This window comes from Megalobrama amblycephala, linkage group LG1, assembly GCF_018812025.1.
Source record: "Megalobrama amblycephala isolate DHTTF-2021 linkage group LG1, ASM1881202v1, whole genome shotgun sequence".
NCBI classification, from domain to species: Eukaryota; Metazoa; Chordata; class Actinopteri; order Cypriniformes; family Xenocyprididae; genus Megalobrama; species Megalobrama amblycephala.
In genome coordinates this window covers 42,298,660-42,312,565 of record NC_063044.1, presented here as the reverse complement: position 1 = coordinate 42,312,565, position 13,906 = coordinate 42,298,660, and positions in this window count along the sequence as shown.

Here is a 13,906-nt window from a genome sequence, read left to right as displayed (position 1 = left end):
AAAACTATTATTGATCACCACTATGGTGATCAGTGTTTCATTTAGTTGGCCAGTTTGACTCTTTGCTTTTTATGTCAGTTTGTGGGTTTTTGTACAGGTGTTTGCTAATTTTACACATTTTAAATAGTTGACTTTTAAGGGATTAATTTGATTAATTCTAACTCAATTTTTATATGTTGAATTTAATTAATAATATTGCTTGTAATCCGTTTTGAGTAGATAGCGTGTTTTACTTTTTACAGTAGCACAAATAGTTTTACTGCGCATTGTTATTCTTCTAATTATTTCCCTTTGTGGCTAATGAATCAGAAGTATTTGAAGAAAACAGCTTACTTCTGTTTTGCAAAATAAGGTGGATATAGGGAAGTATGCATATTTGGATGCAGCCAAAGTTTACTTTATAGCACTTACAGCCAGTGCTCAAATCACTTGATATATACACAAGAAAACCAACCAACCACACAATATAAAAACAAACACAGTATAACTTTTCCAGACACAACAACAAATCTGGAGTCAATAATCCAGAGAGATAGTTTGAATCAGCATGTGTCCGTTCAACCATTCCAAGTCGAATGAGTCCAAATAAGCATAAGACTATTAGAATAAAACACAGTGACGCACAGCTCTCATTACACAAATTGAGGACGAACACAAACAAACTTACTGAATGTATCTTTAAAGTTTCAACCTTTGACAGTGGCCACCCATACATGCTCTGATCAGCATTTGAGACTGCTAGTTATTAATTTATGTATTCATGTATTATGCATGTATGTTTCCTCTTTCACCTCATTTTCAAGAATAGGAGGGAAGTCTGTTGCAGTTCTTCTTTCCCGAGCATTTCATAGTTAGTCTCTCTCATAATGTGACTAGTTTGCAAAGAAGCTTAAAGATTAGGAGAAGTCCGACCCACTATAAGAACATCCCTGTTTCTGACCCACATTTTGAAATCCTGACCCACAGAGTACCAGAAAGATGTTTTATAACAGCCTGTAATTACCCTAATGTTTGTTCTAGTTGGAACACAGATGCTTTATTTTTAGAATACAAACTTCCATGTTTATAGTATTTACTTATCAGTCATTTCCCAGTTTATGAATACTTAGCATTTTGTCAACACTGACGGTTACTGTATCTAGCAATGCCCAGAGAATTTTTGGAGAATTTTCTTAACACCTATAACAAGATAAGACACTGCAGATTAAGGAGAAATCTACAGGATAAATGCATTTTTATTGCTTTGGGTCGTATAGAGGAAACCTCTTAAAAGACAGACAATCCTTTGACTCAGCAGCTCTGTGGAGCCTCTGGGAAGAGATTATCCTGCGGGCTGAGTGTTGTGGTTATGCGATGACCACTGTTAACTACGTCCGTGTCCACTAATGGTGACCGCTTTATCCTTTCCTTGAAACCACGTGGACTTCTGGGTCCTCCCCTTGTTTCTATCACAGTAGCATTTGCAACAGTAGGAATGCAGATAAAGAATGAAGCTGTGGCTGTGTAATCCTATTCAATTTTAAAAATGTCGAGGTGTAGAGACATGCCTACATGTGTTTGCAGTACTTACAGGCTTTATCTTCTACTTCAAACCCTTGTGCAGCAGAGGTCCGTGCCCCCGTTTCCTCCGAACAATTGGCCTAATCTCTTTTAATGTGGCCTGAATTTGGTTCAATACATTTTGATGTGGATTTTTATAATAGTGATTTGCAAATCACATGGGTCGTAATCCTGGCTGCCTTTGCTGAACTGTGCTGCATTCACATTTATCCAAAGTAATAGATGACACGACCCGTAGTTTCATTCGAGTTGCCGGCGAGGTATTAGAGAATTAGTATTTTATGTTTAATCCTCAATGAATGCGTACTGGCGGAACAGGGACTGCAGCACGTGTGATGAGATGAGAATCATTCATGATTACAGTAGGCCATTATGAGGAGAGGAAGATGATAAACACAACACATTTCTTTTAAAAGACAATGACTTTGAAATGAGCAATGTTGAGGAATGTTAGGCTAACACAGCTGCAGAAATCACTTTTTTTTTATCAGAAATATCCTAACATGTCGAAAACAAACATAAAATGTTATAACTTTTTTTATTGAACCTCTGTGGTGAAAATCAAGCTTTTAATGTTGTTTATATGTCTCTGTGGTGTTTTAAATATGCTTTAAGACAAACCGTGTACAAATTCATCAGTCAAAACCATTGCTGAGTATTTAATACTCACCCTCATGTCGTTCCATTCCCTTAAGACCTTCATTCATCTTTGGAACACAAATTACGATATTTTTAATGAAATCTGAGAGCTTTCCGTCCGTCCATTGACAGCCTACGCAACTACCACTTTCAAGCCCCGAAAGGTAGTAAAGACATCATTAAAGTAATTCATGTGACTCCAGGGGTTTAACCTCAGTTTTATGAAGCAAAAAAAAAAAAAAAAACATATTTTACCACATTATTTGCAAAATATTCATCTCCAATGGACGTTCACATAACAACATCCGCTCTCGTGTCAACGCTCTCGTAAACGTGCGTTGGAGATGAATATTTTGTAAATCTTTGTTGTTGTAAATCCTTGTTAGGATGCTGATATTTAGAAGGCAGCAGTGTGAACAAGAATATTAGCAACACATTATCAGCTATTGATAATGTAGTCAAGCCAAACGCCAGTCATATTAATTACCGTTATGTGTTCGATGTTGAAGAGAGCAATACATAAATCGCATGACCATTCTAATATATTCTTCCATTTCTTCTTCTGAATCAGTTTCTTGTTCAAACATACAGTATATGGCTGAATTAAACCAATGTTCCCTGAAAACCGTGAAAAGTGTGGTTCAGTTCATGGACATTAGAAAAACATGTCTTTTCTGCAAGTTTCTTGCATTCAACAAGACTCAAGAAGAGAAAAAGAAGAAACTTGCATAAAAGAAATATGTTTTTCTAATGTCCATGAACTGAACCACACTTTTCATGGTTTTCACTGGATGCTCCCTCTTCTGATAATAACTTTTTTTCATCAGGCATCAGTTCATTTATGGGAAACTGACTCATATGTTTACAGGTAGTCTGCATTTTGCATTACCTTAAAAGGACATGATGATTGTATCTGATGTGAGATGGTGGGTGTGGATAGCTAAACGCATGGATTAAAGCCTTATCTTTACACGAGCCAGGAATCCATGTATGAAAGAGGTCTCTTATGCTTATCAAGGCTGCATTTATATGATCAGGAATACAGTAAAAATATGACTATTGTAATATATTTTAAAACGTACACTCAATGTAAAAATAGGGCACAATGTACTGTATTAATTTGACTGAATTTTCTATAATTATTTTTTACAGGTGTTTTACCTGTATTTTGAACTTTATTGTGTTTTGTTTTAGGGTTAACAGAAATGGCCGTAAAATTACGGAAGAGGATTAGGGCCAAGCAATAATAAAAAAATAAAACCATCTCGAGATTAAAGTTGTTAAATTTCGAGAAAAAACTCATTAAATTTCGAGAAAAAAGTCGAGATAACATGTTGAGAATAAAGTCATTAAATTATGAGAAAAAAGTCGTTAAATTACGAGAACAAATTCGTTAAATTATGAGAAAAATGTCGTTAAATTTCGAGAAAAAAGTCGAGATAAAATGTTGAGAATAAAGTCATTAAATTATGAGAAAAAAGTCGTTAAATTACGAGAAAAAAGTTGTTAAATTATGAGAAAAATGTCGTTAAATTTCGAGAAAAAAGTTGAGATAAAATGTTGAGAATAAAGTCATTAAATTATGAGAAAAAAGTCGTTAAATTACGAGAACAAATTCGTTTAAATTATGAGAAAAATGTCGTTAAATTTCAAGGAAAAAGTCGAGATAAAATGTTGAGAATAAAGTCATTAAATTATGAGAAAAAAGTTGTTAAATTATGAGAAAAATGTCGTTACATTTCGAGAAAAAAGTCGAGATAAAATGTTGAGAATAAAGTCATTAAATTATGAGAAAAAAGTCGTTAAATTACGAGAACAAATTCGTTAAATTATGAGAAAAATGTCGTTAAATTTCAAGAAAAAAGTCGAGATAAAATGTTGAGAATAAAGTCATTAAATTATGAGAAAAAAGTCGTTAAATTACGAGAACAAATTCGTTAAATTATAAGAAAAATGTCGTTAAATTTCGAGAAAAAAGTCAAGATAAAATGTTGAGAATAAAGTCATTAAATTATGAGAAAAAAGTCGTTAAATTACGAGAAAAAAGTTGTTAAATTACGAATTTGTTCTCATAATTTAACGACTTTTTTCTTGTAATTTAATGACTTTATTCTCAACATTTTATCTCGACATTTTTCTCGAAATTTAACAACATTAATCTCGAGATGGTTTTATTTTTTTATTATTGCTTGGCCCTAATCCTCTTCCGTATAAAATGACTGGATAATGTCCTGGTAATTTTTTTTTATAGTGTAATTTATTCCCATTATCAAAGCTGAATTTTCAGCATCATTACTCCAGTCTTCAGTGTCACATGATCCTTCAGAAATCATTCTATGATGATTTGATGCTCAAGAAACATTTTGCTAACACTTTATTTTACAGTGTCATTGTTTCACATGTAGTTAACTATAAATTATGTAATTACATGCAATTAACCCTAAACCAAACCCTCATCTTAACCCTAACCCTGTAGTAAGTACATGTAGGCTAGTTAATTATTATTACTCACTACTTAAATGTATAATTACATTGTAACACAGACACCTTAAAATAAAGAGTAACCAACATTTTTCTGTGTATGTGTATAGGATGTTTTAACTAGTTATTAATTTTTGCCAGTTTTATTGTTTACCGGGTTAAAAAAAAGAATCATCTGCTACACAATTTGATGTATCATTCTTATATGTGACACAAATGGTGTAAGTTGAGTTACACACAGAATAAGTTTTATACTTAGAAGTGTATTTAAATGACCAATAATAATAGGCAAGAATAAAATAACTGTTTTGCAAGGAATATGTGTTGCAAATGAGTGTGGAAGCGTATAAGGCTATAGGCCTGTTCTTAGTGTAAATCTTTTGATATTACTCTGGCCTGATAATGTCCTGTAGGTTTAATGGATTCGACCACAGTTTAGTAACATACAGTATTTCCTGCTGTGGACTGTATGTTTGAGAGGGTGAGGCCAGTGTTTGTTTTCCTGTGAGCTGTGGGCTGATTACAGATCAGAGATATTCTGATGTCAGATGTAGGTTAGTCGGTGCATATATGCTCTGCAGTATTAAGTAGTTCTTTCTTTGTCCAGGTAGGACTTTGTAAATGCTGAGACCTAAATCTTTTTCATACCACTTGACAGACGCCAATGAGAGAAAAGGATATAGAGAAAACAGGGACAAGACTAAATCACTGTTTATCCCCAAGCTCTCAAATCTCTCCTCTTCCTAGAAGTCGCAGGACAGTGCAGTGAAGTTTTGACCTGCTGTCACCTTCCTCTGAAGGAATTAGACTTCAAGACATATGGCCAGCTTAATTAATGAAAGTCCCTGTTATCACTGCAACAGACCTTAACTTGTTCATGTAGGAGTGTTTTGTGTGTGTTTGTGTGTCCTGATTCTTAAAAATGAGAAGCAACATTGTGTAAAATATACAATAAAAAGACTTGTTTTCATTGAATATATCATAAATTTTATCATAAATTATTTAAGGCATAAAGGGATAATTCACCCAAAAATGAAAATTATCCCATGATTTACTCACCCTCAAGCCATCCTATGAGTATATGACTTTCTTCTTTCAGACAAACACAATCAGAGATATATCTAAAAAATATCCTTACTCCTCCAAGGTTTATAATGGTTGTGAATGTGGGGCTACATTTTAAAACAAAAAAAATAAAATAAAAAATGCATCCATCCATAATCAAAGTAATCCATTAGACTCCAGGGGGTTAATAAATGCCTTTTGAAGCGAATCAATGCGTTTTTGTAAGAATGATATCCATATTTAAAACTTTATAAATTCAAATAACTAGCTTCCAGTGGACAACCGTAGGCAGAATGAGTAAAAAAGTTTGGGGTCAGTAAGAATTTTTATTTTTATTTTTTTGAAAAGAAATTAAAGAAATGAATACTTTTATTCTGCAAGGATGCATTAAATCAATCAAAAGTGACAGTAAAGACATTTATAATGTTACAAAAGATTAGATTTCAAATAAACACTGTTCTTTTGAACTTTCTATTCATCAAATTATCCTGAAAAAACAATATTGTACACAAATATTTTGTACAATTGTACACATTAAATGTTTCTTGAGCAGCAGATCAGCATATTAGAATGATTTCTGAAGGATCATGTGACATTGAAGACTGGAGTAATGATGCTGAAAATTCAGCTTTGCCAACACAAGAATAAATTACATTTTAAAATATTTTCAAATAGAAAACAGTCATTATAAATTGTAATAATATTTCACAATATTACTTTTTTTTTTCTGTATTTTTAATTAAGTAAATGCACCCTTGGTGAGCAGACGAAACTTCTTTTAAAAACAAACTTTTGAGCGGTAGTGTAAATTTTCTAAACTTTTTTTTTAACACTATAAATGACTTTAATGTCTTTTTGATCAATTTAATGCAGCCTTGCTGTATAAAAGTAAAAATATTACTGACCCCCAACATTTTTCAGTAGTGTATATCACATTTATATCATCATAGGCTACGTTTAAATGACAACAATGTACTAAAAATGGAAAAGTTTTTCCTTTGAGTTTTTCTTGTACAGAAGACAACATTGCCAAAAAGATCTTCGTTCACACAGATCTGCAAAAACGACTAAAAACACTGTATTATTGATGCCAGGTCAGTAGTTGGCGATGTCACTTTGTAAAGAAAAACTACGTAATGCACATGACATTACCGTTTTTTTTTTTGTTTTTTTTACAAATTCATGTTTTTTTGTTTACATGGGGACGATAACGGTATCGTTCTCAAAAACTTGCACTTTGAAACCCGTTTTCAAATGTTTGCACTTTCAGGCCCCCAAAAAAGGCTGTTGGCTGTGGATCTGAACGCAGCTCTAAAGTCTACAGCCATCTCCCACAGCAAGACCGATGTTTCCTTGGTATTTCCTGAGGAGCGAGATCAGACATAACTGTGGCCTTTGATGCTCTCTGCTTGACGTCCTGTTTGGGCAAAGTTGCCATGGTCTTTGTATTGTGCGCCCAAGTGAAAAAAAGGGAAGGTTAAAAGCATCAAACCCGTCTTTTACAATGTCTTATCTAGGATGGAAGTTGCCCCTGTTGTTCCACTTCTGTCCACACCCAGCAACAACGCACCATCTGATCGCTCCTCACATGCCTCTAAGCTCTTAGGCTTTGTATTCCTCTGTAAACCCATTACGCTGTGGTGCAGATTAGGTTCATGGACAGCTTGACTCTTCTTCACCCCTGGCACACGATGAACCACCCTCCCCATCTCTTCTGGATTTTATCAGGCTTTAGTCGGATATACTGTACACCGTCAGTCTAAAATTTATATATCTGTCATATTGTATGTTTTAACTTTTTAGTTGTACGATTTTTACATTTACTGAAGAAAATATGAGTGGATGCCCCTAAGATCATGCCCAGAAGCTGCTATATGCAGGGTGTTTTTCCCACATTTCTATTCAGTAGGTTGGTTACCCAAATCAAAAGTCCACCCCCCGTTCTGTTCCCCAGTTATGACTTGAGTATCTTTTTCAATGGCAAGAAGGTCTGATCACTTCATTATTTAAATAATGGCAACAAGCTGCATGATTTGAGGAATCATTTATGTCTGTAGCACAAAGCTGAAAATGTGGAAAGGATGAAACAAAGGATGAAACGTGCTGAAATGTAATACACAAGGGTTTGTTCAGATCCCGAACACTAATTATAAGTGACAGTAAAAGTGACGCTTGCCTTAGCAAACACCTCTAATGAGAGTAACACAATAAAGGACACATGTGGAGACATTGTGTGATTATTTTAGGTTGGCATCATGCTGAGGCCTGTCATCTTGTCAGATCATTCTGGGAAACATCAGCCTGAGGGACCCACATGAGGCAGGTCCTGTCTGCCTGTCTCAGGCTGCAGGTGTGGCCTAATCCTCGGCGTCTGCTTCTATTTTTTGCCTGTGACTGAGACAACTGATGCATTGGGGGGAAGTGACATGTTAAAATGTAATTCATTCCTGTGATGGCAAAGCTGAATTTTTTAGCATCATTACTCCAGTCTTCAGTGTCACATGATCCTTCAGAAATGATGATTTGATGCTCAAGAAACATTTCTCATTATTATCAATGTTGATAACAGTTGTGCTGCTTAAAGGTGCCATCGAACGTTTTTTCACAAGATGTAATATAAGTCTAAGGTGTCCCCTGAATGTGTCTGTGAAGTTTCAGCTCAAAATACCCCATAGATTTTTTTTTATTCATTTTTTTAACTGCCTGTTTTGGGGCATCATTATAAATGAGCCGATTCAGGCTGCGGCCCCTTTAATTCTCGTGCTCTCCGCCCACAGAGCTCGCGCTTGCCTTAAAAAGTGCATAAACAAAGTTCACACAGCTAATATAACCCTCAAATGGATCTTTACAAAGTGTTCGTCATGCATGCGGCGGATTATGTGAGTATTGTATACTGTTATATTGTTTACATCTGATTCTGAATGAGTTTGAGGCTGTGCTCCGTGGCTAACGGCTAATGCTACACTGTTGGAGAGATTTATAAAGAATGAAGTTGTGTTTATGAATTATACAAACTGCAAGTGTTTAAAAATGAAAATAGCGACAGTCTTGTCTCCGTGAATACAGTAATAACCGATGGTAACTTTAACCACATTTAACAGTACATTAGAAACATGCTAATGAAACATTTAGAAAGACAATTTACAAATATCACTAAAAATATCATGTAATCATGGATGATGTCAGTTATTATTGCTCCATCTGCCATTTTAGCTGTTGTTCTTGCTTGCTTACCTAGTCTGATGATTCAGCTTTGCACATCCAGACGTTAATGCCTGCCTTTGTCTAATGCCTTTCATTATGTTGGGAACATGGGCTGGCATATGCAAATATTGGGGCGTACATATTAATGATGCCAAATGTTACGTAACAGTCGGTGTTTTGTTGAGATTCGCCTGTTCTTCGGAAGTCTTTTAAACAAATGAGATTTATATAAGAAGGAGGAAACAATGGAGTACATTTCCATGTACTGAACTCTTGTTATTTAACTATATAGATAAATTAAATTTTTAATTCGAGGGCACCTTTAATATTTTTGTACAAACTGTTATTTTATACATTTTTTTCAAGATTATTTGAGGAATATAAAGTTCAAATGAATTTGAAATATCAATCTTTTGTAACATCATAAAAGTCCTTACTGTCACTTTTGATCAACTTACAGGGTATTCGTGGGGCATTAAAAAGTATTAAAAGTCATTAAATGGATTTTGCGAAAATTAAGGCCTTAAATGGCATTAAAAAGCATTAAATGTTATTCCTATAGGCACTAAATTTTTTTAGATAGTTTTGAAGAAAAATAATACTACCAGTTTATATTGAATATAGCCTTCATAATTAATAACTTTGATTTGCTGTCGTGAAATATGTACATTGGTGTGATACACACATGGAACCATTTTGGTAATCGGTGCAAAATTGTCGTAACGCCGTTTTGGACAGCGGCGCCTTTTCAGACCCCTTTTGCGACTTTTTTCCAAGAAAGCGCATTGTGACGAATATACTTGTTAACCTGATCTAGCTTCCGAGACCCCCCCGTACTGGCACACGAGCGCGAGATCTTGTTTCCCTGCCGCTGCTGCAGGCGCACATCTCTCTGCGTCTGCTCTGTTCAGTGAGTGGCTGAGAGGAGCAGCGCATTCAGTTGAGGATGCCAGAGAACAAATAAAATAGATACTATTGCTTCTAACCTGAGTGATAATTTTACATGTACATATAACGTTAGCCAAAATCACAGCAACTGTCTTTATCTTATGGGTATGGTGATTTTGTCAGACAACGTCTCGATTATAAATCAGGATTTAGCGCTGGTTTAACATGTCAGAGCTCGACACTAACGCTTGTCGATTAGTCCGGGATAAGTGGATTTTTTTGAAGGGGCAAGTGAAAGAATATTACTTGCCTGGCCAGACAAGGACCTGATTAAAATGTCAATACAAAAAAAAAAAATCTCAAATCTATCACAAATATGCAGATTTAAATATGTCAAAGCTGCAATATTCTGAAAGGATATTGCTTCAGAAATTTTAAATTTATATGTACACCACAAAAAAATCCTATTTCTTTTCTGTATAAGCAACTGTTTTACTCGTACAAGTGAATGATGAGGCTTAATGTCGAGCCCTGTATGTAGTCTTAATAGGCCGCGTTTCAGTCACCATTTCATATTGTCTGGCAACAAAAACAGAAAAATATATAGATGAAACTATTTTATTGGGAATTTGGCTGTATTAAAATATATTATGTGAGCAAAAAGGGTAGCAGCAGAGAAGTAAACAAATTGCCGCATGACGTCATCTATTGACATTTAGCAACATATATATATATATATATATATATATATATATATATATATATATATATATATATACACTCTAAAAAATGCTGGGTTAAAAACAACCCAAGTTGGGTTGAAAATGGACAAACCCAGCGATTGGGTTGTTTTAAACCAGCGGTTGGGTTAAATGTTTGCCCAACATGCTGGGCAGTTTTATTTAAACCAACTAAAAATAAACCAGCTATTTTGGTTTCATTTTAAGCCAGCCATATAGTCATTTTTAAACAATAATGACTATATGGCTGGCTTAAAATGAAACCAAAATAGCTGGTTTATTTTTTAAATTAAAAACCAGATGCAATTAGAGGCAACAATAATAGTCAAAAGGTGAACATTTATTAATAAGCAATTTAATAAATTTTGTTTATTAATTTATTAAAAATAAATTATTGTTTAATAATTATTCATTGAACATTAATAAATGTTCATTTCCAACATACTTTGGGTTAATTTTAATTAAGCAATACAGTAATTTTTAAACAATAGTTGAGTTAAATAAAACTACCCAGCAGGTTGGGCAAACATTTAACCCTACCGCTGGGTTAAAACAACCCAATTGCTGGGTTTGTCCATTTTTAACCCAACTTGGGTTGTTTTTAACCCAGCATTTTTTAGAGTGTATATATGGCATTAAAAATTTAAAAATTGGCATTAAAAAGGCATTAAAAAGCATTGAATTAGATTTGATGAAACCTGCAGAAACCCTGAACCTAATAAGTGCATCCCTGCTGCACAAAGTATTTATTGAAAGCTTATTGACTCCGAACATTTGAACGGTATACAAAACAGATACCGTGATTTTAAGTAAGACATGTTCCTGGATCAACATTATTGATGAAAAAACTTAGTCCTTACACTATCCCTACCCCTAAACCTAACTCTACCCATAAGACATTCCTAAAACAAAAGGGAAATGATGAATAACAAAGAATAAATGGTGAATAACATTGACGTAGAAGCACCTAACCCTGGTTGTAAGACTAAACTTGACATAAACAGTAAACTTGTCCCTCAAATCTGATTGGTTGATTGGAATGTTGTTCCAGGATCAATGTCGATCCAGGAACATGTTGTACTCTCTTCACGTTCACCATATAAAATATTAAAACATTTTGCAGAATGCACTGGTCACTGTTTTACATTCAGCTACATTCCGTACAGTGTGTGAAGCTATATTCCAAATGCCATGGAAACATGGAAACAATATAAGGGTGAGTAATATGGGTGAGAACATTTTTTTTTTTTTGGCAGTGGAAATCAAATTTTAAGCCAATCATATACATATGGCTTTTTTCATGGTACATTTTATGACAGATTTTTTTTTCCAAACATCATGGCCTACCCCAGCCTGTACGTTTCTTCAGCCAGCAGACCTTTGATTCACAGTAAATGATGTAATCACCGGCGGCGATCCCCGTTGGTACGTTATTTACCCTCATTTGAGGTGTGTGGCGAGCCAGAAGTCTCCTGATAAGCATCTGTGCCTCCCTGTGCTGAATGAATAATCTCCTCTCTTGGAGGGTGTATCCTTGATTCAGTCTTCTTGGCTCTGAGATCTAAATAAACTAGAAGGGACAGAACAACCGCTGTTTGTCAGATGGAACTCAAGTACAAAGATAAAAGCCGTAATTGCCGGATTACTCTTGTGTAAAAAAACATCCAGCCTAGCCAAAATGCGGATTTTGTAATTCATCAAGAGGTATTCACGCAGACACTCGAGAGGAAGCACGTATACAACACAAACACAAATTTGCAAAAATGGCTCACTTCCACATGTGCGTCACACCACTTTGTTCCTTAAAGGCTTGCAATGCTCAGAGACATTCCTCATGTTAGTGAACCTGACTGACCCTGGCACGCGTATCCAAATTGAGATCCAGGGGTTGCGGTATCTTTGACTCAGAAGAATTAAGCCACACACAAATTTTGGCAGCTGTGTGTATCTGCTGTTCTTGTTTCCTGTCAGAGTCACAGCCTCTCATAGGCCTGCCGTGTATTATGTGTATAAGTGAAGAAGGCTGACCTGAAATCAACCCCGTAATATAGCCATTTCAATAACATCCCCTTCTGCCATCATTCTTTAACTGTGTTTTTTATGGCCCACATTATATTTTCCTATATTGCCCCATGAGGGTTTCTAGTGCACATTCCCTTCCGTCATAAAATAGGTGGAGTTCCAGCGCCGTGGTCTAAGAATAACATCCTGTTTTTAAGTGTGAGGGATTCCTGTCACTCCTTTGTTGTGGCCACCTCTTGGTCAGAGCGCTTCCTGTCTGATAAAAACACCAGGCGGGATCGCATTGTTCTCTGGTCCGCTCCCAGTCTGCTGATCTGCAGTGGCCGCCGTGAACCTTTCCCTGCACCATCATCGTCATCTCACATAAATCATTCAGAGCACTTTCAGCTGGTCAACGTTTGCAGTTTTTGTGAGGGCCGCAAGAGCAGCGCATACCACTATAATCTGCTCTCACCTAATCCCCTTACAAATATATTGGGTTTAAGGCTGTTTTATTGTATAAGGGAAAACCTCTTGGTATTGCTGATCCCTGCCGTTCACATACTATTATTATATCACATGTTCATTATACTCACTGCTTTCAAGTGATCACTTTTTTACTGAGAGAAGGAATTATAAATCACCATTTATTATTCACTGTAATATGGTAAAGGTGAAGTTTGTGGGGTTTTTTTTCAATGTTTATATATTTTCTCCAATCACAGTGTAATATGAAGTGATGAATTAAAATGCTAAAAAATGACTCCAGTTCAACTAAGCACATTGGGTGTAATTTCGAACTGAACTGGCCGCATCCCACTGGAAGTTGAATTGAAACGTAAATTGAATTGAGAGAAAGAGATATTTACTAGTTTACAATTCAAATAAATTCATCATATTGTGCATTCTAGAAAAAAGTCCTTCCACAAATGTTACTATATTAAATATGATGAAATATATAAACTAAATACAAACAGGTGGAATTGCACATCCATCCATCCCTTTATCCATCAGTCCACAAATCCATCCATCCATCCAATCCCATCTCCATCCATCCCTTCATCCATCCACAAATTCATCCATCCATCCACAAATCCATCCATCCATCCATCCATCCATCCATCCATCCATCCATCCATCCATCCATCACATGCCTCCCCATCCCACGCCAATCCATCCCATCCCATCCATCCATCCAATCACCTCACTATCCATCCATCATCTATCCATCCATCCATCCATCCATCCATCCATCCATCCATCCATCCATCCATCCATCACATCCCTCCCCATCCCACCCCAATCCATCTCATTCATTCATTCACCTC